Below are 11,707 nucleotides of genomic sequence, written 5' to 3' on the forward strand. Positions count from 1 at the left end.
TAGAATGAAGAAGAAAGGTATTCATATAAAGATTGGGGGAAAGAGAAAATAATTATTTTTAACATGACACAATGAGATATGTATAAAATCCAAACCTATCTACAAACTGCTCCCATAAGTGAATTATCAGCATCTGCAAAAATCACTTGTTTCTATGTAATTGGAAAGTGAAAATTTAAAATATTATCATTTATAATAGTACTAAAGAACCAAATGTCTAGCATTCTAATGAAAGATGTGCAATACCTCTACACAGGAAACTACAAAACATTTCTGAGAAAAAATAAGGGCATGTTTTCAGAACCTTGGAGTGGGTGAAGAGGACATAAAAAGTGATAACCATGAAAGAGAAACTGGACTTCATCAAAACTAAAAACATGTTTTATCAAAAGATGTCAAGAGAGTGAAAATGAAAGCCACAGCCCAGGAGAAGATACTTGCTTTATGTAATATTAGTCCACCTGCCAATGCAGGAGACACAGATTCGATCCCTGGTCCAGGAAGATCCCACATGCTGTGGAGCAACTAAGCAGGTATACCACAGCTACCGAGACTGTGCTCCAGAGCCCGAGAGCCACAACTACTGAGCCCACAGTGCCCTAGAGTCTGTGCTCAGCAAGAGAAGCCACGAGCATGAGAAGCCCTCACACCACAACCAGAAAGCAGCCCCCACTAACTACAGAAAAGAATGAGCAGCAATGAAGACCCAGCATAGCCCAAAAAAATAAAATTTGGGAAAAAAAAAAAAAACCCACAATGAGGGACTTGCCTGGTGGTCCAGTAGTTAGGACTTAGCACTTTCACTGCTGGGGCCTGGGTTTAATCCCTGGTTGAGGAACTAAGATCTTGGAAGCTGTACGGCCAGCCAAAATAAAAATAAATGCACAATGAGATGCCATTCAAACCACCACAAGAGTGAATTAAACATTTATATATATGCTGCTGCTAAGTCGCTTCAGTCGTGTCCAACTCTGTGTGACCCCAGAGAAGGCAGCCCACCAGGTTCCCCCGTCCCTGGGATTCTCCAGGCAAGAACACTGGAGTGGGTTGCCATTTCCTTCTCCAATGCATGAAAGTGAAAAGTGAAAGTGAAGTCGCTCAGTCGTGTCCAACTCTTAGCGACCCCATGGACTGCAGCCCACCAGGCTCCTCCGTCCATGGGAATTTCCAGGCAAGAGTACTGGAGTGGGTTACCATTGCCTTCTCCAATTTATATATATATAAATATATATATATTTAATTTATTTTTGGTTGTACTGGGTCTCCATTGCTGCTTCATGGCTGCTAGGGCTTTCTCTAGTTTCAGTGAGCTGGGGCTACCTTTTGTTGCGGCGCATAAGCTCACTGTGGTGGCTTCTCTTGCTGTGGAGCACAGGCTCTAGGCACGAGGCCTCTGTAGTTGCGATTCAAGGGCTCAATAATTGCAGTGCACGGGCTTAGTTGCTCTACAGCATATGGAACCTTCCCAGACCAGAGATCGAACCTGTGTCCCCTGCATTGACAGGCAGATTCTTATCCACTCTATCACCAAGGCAGTCTGACATAAACTTTCTTTAAAAGATGTCATGTCAAGTGTTGGTGAGGACATGGAGAAACTGGGACTTTCACACTTTAATGGTAGAAGGGTAAATCAGTACAACCATTTTGAAAAACAAAGGAGCAGGATCTGTTAAAACTAAATACGAAAAAATAAAAAGATATATTTGTATATTTATGACCAGCAGTTTCACTGTTGGGTATATTCCCCGTAGAAATGATTGGCTTATGTCCACCAAAAGACATGTTAGAATGTCATAGTATAAGTCATAATAGCCAAAACCTGGAAATAAATGTCTAGCAACAGTAGAATGAACAAATAATGGTATACAATAGAATACAGTGAAAAAAATAAGAACTTGCTTTATGCAACATAAATCTCACAGATGATATGAGTGAAAGAAACCAAATACAGAAGAGTATATACTGTACAGTTACATACATCTATATAAAACTCATAAAAAAGCAAAACTAACTTATGATGATGGAGTTTAGTAGTTACATTTGGAGGAGGTAGGGCTTGCTAATGTATTTATATCTTGGCTGGAGTGATGGGTACAGAACATAAGTGAAAATTTGAACTGCGCTCTTAAGATTTGTATACTTTATATAAATTAAATATCATTATAAACACTAAACTTCCCTAGTGGTCCAGTGGCTAAGACTCTGCACTCCCAATGCAGGATACCTGGGTTCAATCCCTAATCAGAGAAATAGATCCCACATGTCACAACTAAGACTCAGCACAGCAAATAAATAATTTTTTAAAATGCTATATGGAAGGGGACCTTAGATTCTCTCTATTGCTCTGCCCTCTGAGGTCAAATCAGACCCCTGAGTGCCTTGCTGACTCCCTCTGCCTCTGCCCTCACTGCCCCAGTGCTATGGAAACACGAATTTTTACAACTCTCCAGTGACTTCCTGTTTCTCTTAAGAAAGTGTTCCATCCTTCCCAGGCTGTCTTACACGCTCTAGTCCCTGGAGAACTACCCTTAGCTTTCCCTTAGTGCCAGATTCCAAAATGAGTCAAATTCCAAAGGCCTTTGCTGTTCCTTTCACCTGGAGGTCTCTTTCCCAACTAACTGTGTCTCATTCTTCAAATGTCAGTTTAAATATTACGTTTTCAGGGATGCCTTCCACATCCTTCCAGAATGTGTTAAGGTCTCCTTGACTACTTTTCTTCACCACAATGTGTCCTCACTGTGCTTGAAGGTTTATTTTTATCTTCATCTTCATCATTTTTGCTTGTGGGGAAGGATTGCTTTTGTCTTATTTGCCACTCCATCCCCAGTACCTGGCACTGTGCCTGGCCTGTGGTAGGTGCTTAGAAACTTGTTGAATAAAGGAGCAAGTTACCTCACGAATGCCCGCCGTTTGCTGTATGCAGTGCCAAGTGCTGCAGCTACAGTTGAATATGAGATGAATATCACCCAAGCTCAGAGTTCAGGAGGGGCAAAACATAACTGCTTTGGGAGGTAAATACTATGACTGGGAAAACAGAGAGCTTTGGATTTTAGAGAAGGCTTCCTAGAGGCTTCCTTGAGGTCATGCTTTCAAACAACTTAAAGAGCCCCACAACTAGCGGCCTGTTCTGGGAGGGGACCAAGCTTGTGACAGATTCTGGACACATGGTTGTCTTGGATCTGCCTATACCTAGGCTCCCCAGGTGGTGCTAGTGGTAAAGAAGCTGCCTGCCAATGCAGGTTAGTTGTAACAGATGCAGGTTCTATCCCTGGGTCAGAAAGACCCCTTGGAGGAGGGCATAGCAACCCACTCCACTATTCATGCCTGGAAAATCCCATGGACAGAGGAGCCTGGTGGACGACAGTCCATGGTGTCGCACAGAGCTGGACACGACTGAAGCAACCTAGCAAGTACGCACGTGCCTGTGCAAAAGTGGAAACCGCTCAACATTGTTCATTTGATGAGATCACAGAATTTTTGAGAAGTAATCCCATTTCTTCTTACTGATCTAATACGCTTTATGTGAGATAAAGTTTTACTTTCAGGGTTTCTCCATATATGTTTAAGGTGAACTGGCTCCTTTTCAATAAGTCCAATCTCTTTTTCTGGATGGGTAGGAAGGCTGCATGGTTCAGTTTATGGAATCTAAGTTCCCCAACCAGGAATCAAACCCTGGCCCCAGCAGTGAAACAGCCAAGTCCCTAACCATCAGGGAATTCCCTCAATGATTCTTGTAAGTCAAAGGTGGCTTTTAGTTTCATCAGCTTCTTCTGAGAGCCTCATTGTAATCTCAGAACTGGATAGAGCTTCCCAGACTCATTTGTTGCAATGTAGAGTGAGCATAGTTCATTATTTTGCACTGTAACAACAATGTTTCATGGTAGTGAAATCACTGTAGGTTAAGAGCCAAATTTTAGTTTACAAACTCAGCCTTTTCTCAAATATTTCTAGTAACTTGGCTTCAAAGTGGTATTTGGTTCTGCCCAGTTTTGCCCCTAAATGGAAAACATGAATATTTGGCAGCTGTGTGGGTTAAGGTTAAGGTTAGGCACAACACTGCCGAGCAGTGAGAAAACCAAGAAAACTGGAACTCTGGGCCCTCAGCCCATCTCCCTGTGGAGTGAGTGGGGGAAAAGCCCTTTGGCTGTTCAGCGCTCACACACGCTGCTCCCTGACCTAGCTGAATACCTGGTGCCCCACATTCCACACGGGAGGCATCCAGCTGTCTGATCATGGGAATCTGGTGTGTGCGGTCCTACCATCCAGCACCTACATCAAACTTGAGTCCATCTCTTGGGTGGGACCCAGGCTCTGTGACCAGTGCCCAAGGTTGTTCAAGTCACCATTGACACCAGAAACTCAGCCAGTGGCAGCTTTACTGTCCCTGCTTGCTAGAAATTGAAGACCCAATTGACATGCCCTAAATGAAATAACTAGAAGGTATGTGTTACACCTCTGTTACACTAAGCTGATTCAGTCATGTCCAACTCTTTGTGACCCCATGGACTGTAGCCAGCCAGTCTCCTCTGTCCATGAGATTCTCCAGGCAGGAATACTGAGTGGGTTGCCATGCCCTCCTCCAGAGGATCTTCCTGACTTAGGGATCGAACCTGCGTGTCTTATGTCTACTGCATTGACAGGTGTGTTCTTTACCACTGGCGCCACCTGTGAAGGGCGCCAACTAGAGGGCATCCACATGTAAAAAAAATCTGAATGGAGACCTAAACAAGTTCAGAGTTGTTGGGTTGGAAGACTTTGGCATTACATGTTGAAGAAATGAGGGGACTTCCCTGGTGGTCTAATGGCTAAGTCTCCACACTCCCAACGTAGGGGCCTGGGTTTGATTCCTGGTCAGGGAACTAGGCAATGGCACCCCACTCCAGTACTCTTGCCTGGAAAATCCCATGGACGGAGGAGCCTGGTGGGCTGCAGTCCATGGGGTCACTAAGAGTTGGACACGACTGAGCGACTTCATTTTGACTTTTCACTTTCACGCATTGGAGAAGGAAATGGCAACCCACTCCAGTGTTCTTGCCTGGAGAATCCCAGAGACAGGGGAGTCTGGTGGGCTGCCGTCTCTGGGGTCCCACAGAGTTGGACACGACTGAAGCAACTTAGCAGCAGCAGCAGCAGCAGCAGCAGGGAACTAGATCCCACATGCCATGACCAAGAGTTTGCATGCCGCAACTAAAGATCCTGCGTGCTGCAACTAAGAGCCGGCAAAGCCAAATAGATAAATAAATAAAAATAAATATTGAATAAAGAAAGAAAGAAATAGAGGAAACAACCTCCTTGAGCACCCTGAGGTGCTCCTTTGCACTGAGCCCAGAGGGAGCAGACAAGTTGCAGGGTGGGAGGCTGTAAGTTACTCCCAAGCATCAGGACCGTTGCCAAGGACAGCCATTCTAGCGGTCACAGTGCTTTTTTTGTTTTGACTAATAAATCCCCTCTTGTTTCAGTGACAATGAGCTGTGGTTATTACATCTTGATAAAAAGGAGAGTCCACCCATACTCAGGACAGGGGACAGAGTTCTGGTTTCTTCAACCACAACTTCAACATCTGGGGGACTCAGGACCCTCAATCTTGGCCCCCTTGTAGATTTACAAACCACATGTATGAGGGAATTCTCATACATATAATTGTTCAGAACTCCCAAGTTTTCAAGTTTGAACTCATCACAAGGCCACAGAATCAACTCTGCAAACGACCCTCCTGCAGTTCTTGAGAGCACATCTTTCTTGTTTATTATTATATTTATTGTTAATTGATTGATGATTGCTTTACAATATTGGTTTAATTTTTGCCATACATCAACATGAATGAGCTATAGGTGTACGTATGTCCCCTCCCACTTGAACCTCCCTCCCACCTCCCACCCTTTCCCACCCCTCTAGGTTGTTACAGAGCCCCGGTTTGAGTTCCCTGAGTCTTACAGCAAATTTCTATTGGCTGTCTGTTTCACATATGGTAGTGTATATGCTTCCATGCTACTGAGAGCACATCTTTCTGGATCAAGACCACAGCGTGGATCTTCTGAGCTAGGGTGGTGCCCATCGGCAGGTCCACATACCAGAACCTGAGGAGAGACAGACCTTGGCTGTCAGCATCGAATGGACTGGAGCTGCCCCTAGTTTTCAGGATAACTTGACCTCAAGGCTGTGAAGACCTTCTGTCTCCACCAGCATCTTGCCTGGTTCCCTCTTCAGCACATCTTTTCTTCCTTTCCTGGTCCTAAGTCCTTGGACCCCTGGCAGTCTATGAGTTCTGGAAAATATCCATTGCCATTGTGCAGACCTTCACCGCTGATGACTGTGGTGGGTATAGCCTCTAGGGTGGCCCCTAGGGCATTCAGCAGCTACCCGTCCCTCACCCCACGCACATCCAGCCCCCTCTGCTTCACCAAGCCCAGGAGAGCCCTCAAGGAGTCCCCCAGCAGCTCCTCCTGCCTATGTAGTACCAGGCATTCTCTCCTCGCTACAGGGGGAAGGGACTGGACTCCTGGAGTCCAGCCCACCCATCAGGGATCTCCTAGGCTCCCGGCCAGCCCCAGACCCTCAGAATCATCAAAGGCAACCTTGGATCTGAGAGATGGGGTGAGACAAGATGGCTCAACCTGGCAAGGGCCTCTTGGCCACAGCCCAGTCATTTCCAGCCAGCAAGGGCTGGGGGCAGGGGGGATGGAGAAAGAACAGCAGGATGTTCAAATGATTACAGGGGAAAGGGAGGCGTGCGGAGCGACTTCCTCAGGGAGACAATCTGGAGACTGGGGGAGAAGTTTCCCTTTTGGCACATGACCCATGGAGCCCTCAGCCCCTTTTCTGCCTGGTCCACACCACCCAACAGACTGGGGCTGGCCTCGCCCCAGCCTCTCTCTGTGCCCAGTAGTCAGCCAGTTGCTCTGTGCCCAGAACGTCTGGCCAACCCTCTTCAGACTGGCTCCCAAATCCCATGGATTCTTGGATGCCAATACCATTCCTAGGGCTCACAGCCCATCTTGTAACTTTCATATTCTGCCCAAGGGAGACCAACAAGGTGAAGGAGGAAAATTACTCTCCAAACTCAGGGGGTCTCCCCATAGCCCCTGCCCACTGTGCCCCTCTCCCCTACCCAACCACTGCCACCAAGAACACTTGGCTATGAAAACTCCTTTCTTGCAGGATCTTCTTTCAGACATGCCCACTAAAGCCAACATGTAAGAGCCCAGCCTGGAAGCTCTGGCTTTGACTGCAAAAAGAGCACACAAACCAACAGTAATAACTTTGACTGCTTAAGAAAATCAGTTCTCTAATCCCTTCTGAGCCCCTTTCTGTGGGATGCTCCTATTCTGCAGCTCTTCTGATGTTAGGAATGTGGAACCCTCAGGAAAGCTAGACTGAGCAAATCAGCTTTGTTTTTCTCAACAAGAGGAGGCATCTCAGGTCAAGGCCAAGGTGCATCTCTGGCCCATCTCACTGACGCAGTGCTCTTCAGCCACTTGAGGGGCTCCTGACATCCTGTTCTGCTCACTCCTCCCAGAGAACAACTTCTGAAGCTCTCTTCCCTTCCACGGGGTCTGGCTCCAACTCTACCTCTAAATCAACACAGGAGGGCGAGTGGATTCAGGGAGAGATCTTGTTTCCTGGCCTGGGCCTTTTTGACTTCCTGAGTGGCAAACTCTGGTGTTTGTCTGGTGGTCTCTGAGGCACCCATCCCCCTGTGCACGCTGAGGCTCTAACCACAGACCTCTCTGCAGAGCTGGAGGATCACAGCTTTGGTCCCCAAGGATGTGGGGGCTCCAGGAGGGTCTAGCCTCCACCTCTAGACTTGTGGGCTCCATCCTCCTTTCTTGGCACTCTGCTGCAAAGGAGCTTGGGAATAAAGAGGTGACATGAAGCGACTCTTGAGATTCCCTTGGAGAGCAAGGAGATCAAACCTGTCAATCCTAAAGGAAATTGACCCTGAATGTTCATTGGAAGGATGGATGCTGAAGCTGAAGCTCCAGTACTTTGGCCACCTGAAGTGAAAGACGACTCACTGGAAAAAACCTGGATGCTGGGAAAGGTTGAAGGCAAAACGAGAAGGGGGTGGCAGAGGATGAGATGGTTAGATACTATAGCATTACTGACTCAAAGGACATGAATTTGAGCAAACTCCAGAAGACAGTGAAGGACAGATGAGCCTGGCATGCTGCAGTCCACAAGGTCACAAAAAGTGGGACATAGTAACTGAACGATAACAACAATGAAGTGATAAATGTCTCAAACCTGTGTGGTGGGTCCATGAATGAAGTGATAAATGTCTCAAACCTGTGTGGTGGGTCCATGGGTTTTTTTTCCCTTTCTCTCTATATCTGTGTGTGTTGGACGAATGAAAGTAAGTATCATACCCTCTAGGAGGTATGTATGATAGATAGGTGTGCTCACAAAGCAGACTTGATATTTCCACAATACAAAAAGTCTTCAGGTAAGCCTGGGAGATCCAAGATAGTCTGATGCTCAGAGCACCCCAGAGGCCACCAAAGGATCCCCATGATTGGTAGTGTCCATACTAAATACCAATAAGAAATGTAGGCATGGCTGAATGGGTCTCTGGAAATTCCTGGCCCAGGACTGAAGTCTAGAGAAAGGCCCAGATGGTGCCAGGCATGAGTGGTTTCCAGGCTATTACTCTGGGACCGCGAGTGAAGTGAGAAACAGTGGTTGGGTGTGTGGGTCAGAGCTTACCAGAGGAGCCCCTTTAAAGCCCCATCCAGTATTTACCAGGTGCCTTTAGGCATAACCACTGGAGGCTTTGGGGGTCTGTAATAGAAGTTAGGAGGAAAATGGGAGCTAGGAGAACGTTCAAGCAAGAAATAGGCTTATCCTGAGAATGCAGGGGCCACATTTGGCTCACTCAGAAGCCAGGCACCAGTGGGACTTCCCTGGTGGTCTAGTGGTTAAGATCCCTTGCTTCCACTGCAGCCACCATCATCTCTGACTCCTTTTCCAGCCTACATAGGTGTGGTGACACCAGCACCCAGGGACACTTCCTCCAACTCTGCTGTCCTACATCACATCCCCTCTCCTGTAGCTTGAGTTCCACAGCCCATTATGTCAGTAACACTGGCTCCTCTCTCTGTTACTCAAGACACAGGTGGATCCTTGTTCGTCTTCTTCACTTTTACCTGAAAACTGCTGGGACAAGTCACTTAAATAGGAAAGAAGGCTCTGTCCACCTGAAATAGACCCTCAGTACAATTTAGAAATTCTACCACCTTTTTCCTTTCTGCTTTCAGACCTTTTTCACTCTCCTCATACCTCTGTCCCCAGGCTCCCCTCACGCTTTACTGCAGACTGAGGTAAGCCCATGGCCAAGCATTTTAGAATTCCTCCAGCCTTTTCAGAACCTCACAAGATGAATCACATCATCTTTCTACTGTATACTCAGCCTCTTTCTGTCAACCAGACTTTTCTCTCTGACACTGATACATGTTTAAGTTTCTCCACCTTAAAAAACAAACCATGGACTTTCTTGGTGGTCTAGTGATAAAGAATCCATCTGCCAATGCAGGGGACACAGGTTTGATCCCTGGTCCGGGAACATTCCATATGCCATGGGGCAGCTAAGCCCGTGTTCCTCAACTACTAAAGCCCACGCACCCTAGAGCCTGTGCTTTGCAAGAGAAGCCACCACAATGAGAAACCCATATATCACAACTAGAGAGTAGCCCCAGCTCACCACAAGAGAAAGCTACATGCAGTGATGAAGACCCAGCACAGCCATAAATAAATAATTTCCTCAATCTACACTCACTTTTAGCTGCATTAGCCCCCTAAGCCCCAGTGACATCTCCAGCTCTCACCTAAGCTCCAGAGTTCCACCTCAACTGCCTACTTGGTGTGTCCTCTTTCACATGATATCATGCTCACAAGGGCACTCATGACCTTTTTACTCTCTTCCTCACTTCCAAATATGGTCTTCAGGAGCTTCCCTGCACTGTTACCACTCCCATGGCTCATCCCAGAGACCCAGGAGAGCTTTAGGATTCCCTCCTCTTTCTGATCCTCCATGTCCAGTTCACCACTGACTGTATTCCCCGTTGACTCTCCCATAGTATGTGAATGACTTTCAAAGTGAGAGTCACACACTCACTAAAGTAAGAAGGCGATCTATTGGAGTAAAGGAAGAAAATATTAGAACTTAAGACTTCTCTTTCAAAACTTTTTATGTATGTTTCATAACATAAGCAGCATATTAGTAGTGTATTACATCTGTATAAGTTTTAAGTAAATAAAGCTGCATGATATTCAAATGTTTTCAAGAACAAAAAAATGTGCAGGTCCTGGTCTAAACGAGGATCACCTTTTGCAAAAAAAAAAAAAAAAAGGAAATAGACTTCTTACTGATCTCCACATCCATCCAACTAGCTTGGTAAAATATACATAAAATGCACCATTTTAATCACGTTTAAGTGACCGCTTTGCGGCATTAAGTACATTCACACTGTTGTGCAATCACCACCACATCCATCTGCAGAACTTTCTCGTCTTCCCAACCCACAATTCTGTATCTATTTATTTATTGGCTGCATCATCCAGCATGTGGGATCTTGTTATCCAAATAGGGAATGAACCCGCACCCCTGCATTGGAAGCATGGAGTCAACCCTAACTGGATCATTTAGGGAAGTCCCTCTCTGTACCCATTAATTACAAACTCTGAATGCTTGAATGCTCCCCTCCTCCCAGTCCCTGTCAACTACCATTCTACTCTCTGTCTCTATGAACTTGACTATTCTAGTACCTCATTTAATTGGAATTATAGAATATTTGTCCTTTTGTGATTGGCTTCTTTCATTTAGCATAATGTCTTCAGTTTATCCTTTGGCAGCATGTGTCAGAATTCCCTTCCTTTTAAAGGCTAAATAATAGTCCATTGAATGGATATACCTCATTTTGTTTATCCAGTTCATGCATTGACGGACATTGGGTTGTTTCCAGCTTTTTGACTTTTATGAATAATGTTGCTATTAACATGGGCATACAAATTTATGTCCACTCTTGCCTCTCCTCTCTAGTCCTTCTCCACAATATAGCCCAAGTAATCCTTTTAAACCCACAAGTATGGCCAAATCACCCCTTGCTCTCAAGTAAAATTTTCTCATCATCTTGGTTTCTTGAACACAAAGCCACTGAAAACACCTGCCGTTACTTCTGCAATAATACCCTTTCCTCCCTGCTTCTTCAACCCTCCCCACCTGAGGACCTTAACTCCTGCTCTTGTCCTGAGGGAAGAATCCTCTGGTCACTCTCCTTCACTAGGTCTGGGGACTCTCTCCTTCCCTCATCAACTTTCCCCTCCTAGCCCTTGTCTCATCTGGCACTGTATCATCAAGCGCATTGATAACAATTATTATGTTTCCATCGCTGGAGAATAAACATATGAGGGAGAGGGCACTATCCAGTTCCTACAGCGCCTGCCAAGGCCAGGCAGCTAATACACGCTCAATTTCTCAGTAATTAATTTTAACAATAAATCTGTGTGGACTCAGCTGACCCCTCCCGCCCGGAGGCCAAGTCACAGTAGAGAAACTGGGTGGCTCTGGCCGCCGGTCCTCGAGCCCACCCTGGCTCTCCCACTTGGAGGTCGGGACGGAGGTGCAGGGCCGCTCGCGTCCCCAGCTCGCGCGGCGAGTTGCGAAAGGGGGGGTCGGCGCCCAGCCTCTGGGTCCTCAGCCACCCGGCGTCAG

Source organism: Bos indicus, chromosome 18, assembly GCF_029378745.1.
Source record: "Bos indicus isolate NIAB-ARS_2022 breed Sahiwal x Tharparkar chromosome 18, NIAB-ARS_B.indTharparkar_mat_pri_1.0, whole genome shotgun sequence".
In the NCBI taxonomy this organism is placed as follows: domain Eukaryota; kingdom Metazoa; phylum Chordata; class Mammalia; order Artiodactyla; family Bovidae; genus Bos; species Bos indicus.